Here is a 6000-nt window from a genome sequence, read left to right as displayed (position 1 = left end):
AAATATGATGATGGTTTTTGGGAGCAATCCCTTGTATGTTGTGTAAGTTTAGTTAATGGGTCAATTTAGGTTTCTTTTCAAAGATTGGGTCAAATTAGAATTTCTTTTATTTTATTTTATTTTATTTTCACATGATGGAACACTTCCAAAAAATGGGCTTAGCTATTCATATTATGTTCTTTCTTTGCCAATTCGGCAAGTTTAGGTTCTATGAAAAATTCATATTACAATAAAACAATAACTCAAGGCTCTAGAAGAGCTATTGCCAATGTTAATATATATATAAATTTCCATTTATGATTTTATTGATTATTGTTATTTTTTTATAAATATATTAGTTTCAAAGATTATGTTTTTTTTAAATGATACAACATTTGCATTTATGAGGTAATTCCTTCTCATTTATTGTACTTGTAATTTAATTCTCTAAATATAAGAGTGATTAGACATTATACTCATGGTTTATCAAAAACTTAGTTAACTTTTGTCAAGTATGTTTATTTACCAACAAAAAATAAAGATAAATTTTGAATGGTGATTTCTTAGATGGAATGTTTATTTTTTATATATATCATGATGTTTAACTTTCATATCTTATTATTTTCATATACTACATACAATGTTTATAGATCTCAAGCCTCTTATTTGTTTATACATAAAATTATATGGGTTTAGTACTAATGAATTGATAAAACCTTACATGATTGTGTCATAAATTATGCAAATTATGCAACGTACATTAGCCTGAAACTAATGTTAATATAATGTCAAGGCTCAAAAACTTGATTAAAAGGTCTCAAAAAGTTACTATTTTATTATTAGATAGAACAAAATTCTATATGAATAATGCTTAAGATGCCTAAAGAATCAATAAAGATATCAGTTCTAGTGGATATCATATTATAATTATGATGAATTAGAAGTTCCTTGAAATAAATTAGTATATGTTTTTTAATGACCCACTTGGTCTCCTAGGATTGACAATAGTTGTCCTTGAAAAATGGGTATTACTTTAATACCACTTGAATAATAACCGAAAGTTCACTAAAGAACGCCCAGAGATGGGTGAATAAGAGATTTAATAATTTGTAAATAAATTATGTCTAAACTTTATTTTAAGAGATATCAAGGATGTCTTGGATAATCAAATATGAGTTCACTATAAATAAATGTCTGATTTTTATGGTTAATTGATATCCAAAGATTATTCAGGGATAAAATAATATAATTATCAATATCGGAGATAGATATTGAGATATGTTAGGAATGATAATAACCAACCTCACAAACTCAATAACATTCTCAACAAACCAAACAAATTATATATTAAATGAAGTTAGGAATAACAATAATTTGTTATAGGTATAGCCACTATAACCACCAATATAACCAACCTAACAACTCAACAATCAACTAACCAATCAATCATAAGGGTATCTCATTAACAACCTAACTAATCAATTCAAGATAATCAACATTATCAACCAGAATATAACTAGGAATAAATAGATATGCACTTTTTGGGAAAACCCTACAATATATTAGGATTAATCAAATTAACATATTTTAGGCAATTCAAACATAATGTCAAATATAAAGGTATAGACAATGGAGCACAAGATTTTTACGTGGAAAACCCTTACAACTTGTGAAAATAAAAAACCACAAGGTCTAAGACCTATAAATTAATTTAAATCCACTATTTGAAATCAAGTTACATAGATTTACCTAGCCTCTTTACCCTAGAGACTTAGTTTTCAGGCTTACAACTTGATCCACGTCCATGATGCAACAACTCCCTGTTGCTCCCTAGTAGATCCTTTGGCTATTCTTAAGGGATTAAGGTTTTCAACCAACAATTCAAATATCCAAATCCTTGAATGAGATATTAGGAATGATGTGACAATTAAGCTTTCTTCACAAGGAGTCCTTCTTTAAAGAATAAGAGGTTTCCCAAACTCTAAGATCTCTACGATCTCAACAATCTCCAATCTCTATGATCTCCGATCGCTAACCCTCAATGGGTTATAAAGGAGATATTTATAGGCAAAAATCATAAGAGTTTCGGTATCTAAAGTTTCCAAATTAAAGTTCAAATAAAATTCATCCAAAATATGTTTCTAAACTCGATAGGACTAATATAACCATTTGAGTGGACTTGGACCACTTGAGCGATCCTTACTACTTGAGTGGGTTGACCACTTGAGCGGAATTAACCACTTAAGCGGTCCTTGCTTCTTAAAAAATCATTTAAAAAACATTTTAAGTCCAAAAATGACACTGAACCTTTTTATACCTCAAATGAGCCTTATATGCCACAAGTTAAACCTGTTTAGATGTACCTGTGACTTCTCAGTGGACGAACAACAACCCTTGATCTTAAATGGAAAGCAAGTTTTTATCTAAAAAGATTTCTGTGGCCAAACATTAATTGGAACAAAATTGTCGATAATCACACAAGACTCAATGTCCTAACAATCCTCACATGGACTTAAAAAAAAAATTCAAAAATTCATTTTTCTAGTACTTATTTATAAACGATAACATATATTAATCCCTAAAGAGTCTCATGACATATTATACCAAGTGATATTTTGATAGAGACAATTTTCCCATATGTTAGGGGATGAAAGCTAGTTCCAGAAGAACAAATGTGAAAATAATAAAATTATTTGGAATGCATAGACTTTATTTCATCTTGATCATCATACAAATATTATTCATTTGTAAAGTATTGCAAATCAATTATGAGATCATTGACACAAAGATAGTAACAAAGTCAAATATATTGCTTGTAAATCCTACAAAAAAAACACATTGAAATATTGGCTACTCTTGAAAAGACTACTATTAGTCTTATTTTAGAGGTTACCATCACAAGAAGAGCAATAAATTAACTAATCAATCCAAAATTATAAATAAATAGCCCTTGAATAAATAGCAGAGGCACAACATTCCCTGAAAAGGAAGATGGTTCAAAAAAGGCAATAACCCCCTGAAAAGGCATAGGTAACTAAAAATAGCGAGATCTCCATAGGTCATATAAAATGGAAACAAAATAAGGTCTTTTTTCCAAAGTAACTTAACATCATTAAAAATGACGAAGATCTCAACTGAAAAAAATGGTATAAATTTATTAATCAAAGTAGAAACAAGTAATCCAAATAGATTTAAACTCATTAACAAAATGAGAAACATTAAGACTTGAAGTCTAATGCATGAAGATATATGAAGATATAAAAATAAGAGAATCTGAAGTCTAAATCCTGTTGAATAAATGAGTATTTGTATTAAAATGCTATAAAAAAAATGAGATCATGAGACATTAAATATTACTTTTAGCATGAATTTTATAGAAATAACCATATATCAACTCTCATAATAACTCAATTATGTAGTATTCCTAGAAATACATAATATAGATTTTCTAAATGTAGCTTTAACTTATTTATATGGACTCATAAGTATTAATATACATATAAATCCCTGAGGGATTTTGAATGTTTGAAGAAAATAATTTAAAATCTCAAGTGTGTGAAATTCCTAAAGAATTTAAAATGCTTGAAGTAAATTATTTAAAACCTCATAGTATGTATTTAATCAAGCTACAATGCTTCTTATATGGATTAAAGCAATTTGGATGTATGTGGTACAATCACCTTAGCAAATATCTTTTAAAAGAAGGATGTATGAATAACCTTATTTGTCTATTCATTTCCATTAAGAGATCATAAACCAGATTTACAATTATTGTAATGTATGTCGATAAGCTTAAAAAACTCATAAAAATTGCTAATTATTTGAAGGGAGAATTTAAATTGAAAGATTTAAGGAAAACAAAATCTATCTTGCCTTGTAGATCGAGCATCTTTCAAATAGAGTGTTGATCCATCAATCGACGTATATAGAAAAAAGTCTTTTAGCATTTTCTTATGGACAAATCACATCCATTAAATTCTTCAATGGTAGGTAGCTCACTAGAAGGGAAAGGATTAGAGTCTCAATTGCTTGGTTTTAGGGATGCTAACTATTTTTTTGAATCCTCACAAAACTTGATCTTGGACATGGTATGTATTTACCTACGATTAATAATATCATAAAAATCAGTTAAACAAACAATGACAATCGCCTCTTTAAATCATTAAAAAATAATAGTAATCCATGAAGTAAGTTGTTTTATACTCATATTAGAGAGTAATGTGGACCATTCCTCATCAAAGATAATCTGGCCAAGTTACATGAAGACAATGTTGCTTATATTACACAATTTAAATGAGGATTTATAAAGGGTGACAAAGCTAAGCATATTTCCCCTAAATCCTTTTGTACTCATAGTCTCTAAGAGAATGGTGAAATTGTTGTTCGATAGATTCGATCATATGATAATCAAATAGATTTATTTACAAAAGCATTACCATCTACTACTTTGAAAACACTAGGATGCAGAGAGTGAGAGATCTATAAATTGAAGCATTGAAAAAAAGTATGATCATGTCTACATTAGGGGGAGGGAGGAAGGGGGGGGGGGGGGGAGGGAGGAAGGGGGGGGGGGGGGGGGGATATTAATGTCCATACACTGTACTCTTTTTCCTTTGTCCAAATTTTATCTCACTTGGTTTTATTGACAAGGTATTTCATGAGGCATTCTTAAGATCAAATTATTTAGAAGAAAATATTACTTTTTTTTTTCCTTCACTAGGATTTTTCCTATTGGTTTGTTTTCCTAGTAAGGTTTTAATAAGGCATATTCTTTGATCATTTAAAGGGGAGTATTATGATTTATAGGATTTGGTACAAGAATTTGTTAGGATGGATGATCATATGTTCCTTGATATTTCTTAACTATTGTTGTTTGCCTTCTCCTAATTTCCTATAAAAGGAGAGTTCTACTACTAAAATTACAGAGAGTTTGATTCTCACTATCTCTTCTTCTATTTGTTCTCCTATTATTTTCTTTTTTTATAACATTTTTAACTTTTATGTACTTGGAGAAATATGCAAGGTAGTAGTAGTACATTTTTTAGTATGTCTTATGGTTTTATTCTATATGTACTAACATTTTTTTCTTTATTATTCAAATAATTTAAAATATCTTTTTCATTGTTTCATTAGTGTAAAACTCTTACTCTCACTTTTGGACTTGCTTTGGCAATACGTTTAATCTTATTTCAATTTAATATTCAATCTAATATGTTCAATATTATCGTCAACTTAAATATTTACTAAAAATTTAAAAATTCTATGTTATCTTTAGTATACAAGAATACAAGAAGTTAATTACACGGATAATACAATATGGCCCATTCAATTTCAAAAATGGGTTAAGTCAAATTACATATTAATTGATAAACTTGTTAACACAATTCTAACCTCACAAATGGGTTAAGTCAAATTACATATTAATTGATAAACTTGTTAACACAATTCTAACATGAAAAACCTATTAATGTGATTCTAACAAGATGAACTTGTAAACACCATTCTAATTCATTGAACATTTAAAATTTTAAATTTCTAAATGCATTATTTTAAAATACCTTTTATTTTCAGTTTTAACTTTTTATAACCTTAATTAATTTAATTATTGAATTTTAATTATAATACATTTATAATATAGAAGTATATTTAGATTTTAATTTTACACTTGTTTATAACTTTATTTAATGTTTAATTATAAAATATATTTTAATCTTTATAATGAAATATAAATTTTTTTTTACTTAGACTGTTATTTACTTTTTTTTTAACTATCAAATATTTATAATTAAAAAAATATATATTTAATTTAAATTAATAAATTTATATGAGTTAAATGGGTCATAATTGGATCATTTTAAACATGATTAAGCAAAAGAGGTTTAATAGTTGGATGGATTGATTGCTCAAACTTCAACACGATTGATATTTTAATAGTTGGATGGATTAATAGTTGGATCGATATTTTACTGATTTTTCAAATTTTCATGTTTTAATATTTCATTGATATTTTCAGACATTTTA

The sequence above is a fragment of the Vitis riparia genome, unplaced genomic scaffold, assembly GCF_004353265.1.
Source record: "Vitis riparia cultivar Riparia Gloire de Montpellier isolate 1030 unplaced genomic scaffold, EGFV_Vit.rip_1.0 scaffold460_pilon_pilon, whole genome shotgun sequence".
Lineage (NCBI taxonomy): Eukaryota > Viridiplantae > Streptophyta > Magnoliopsida > Vitales > Vitaceae > Vitis > Vitis riparia.
Note: the sequence above shows the minus strand (reverse complement) of the source record.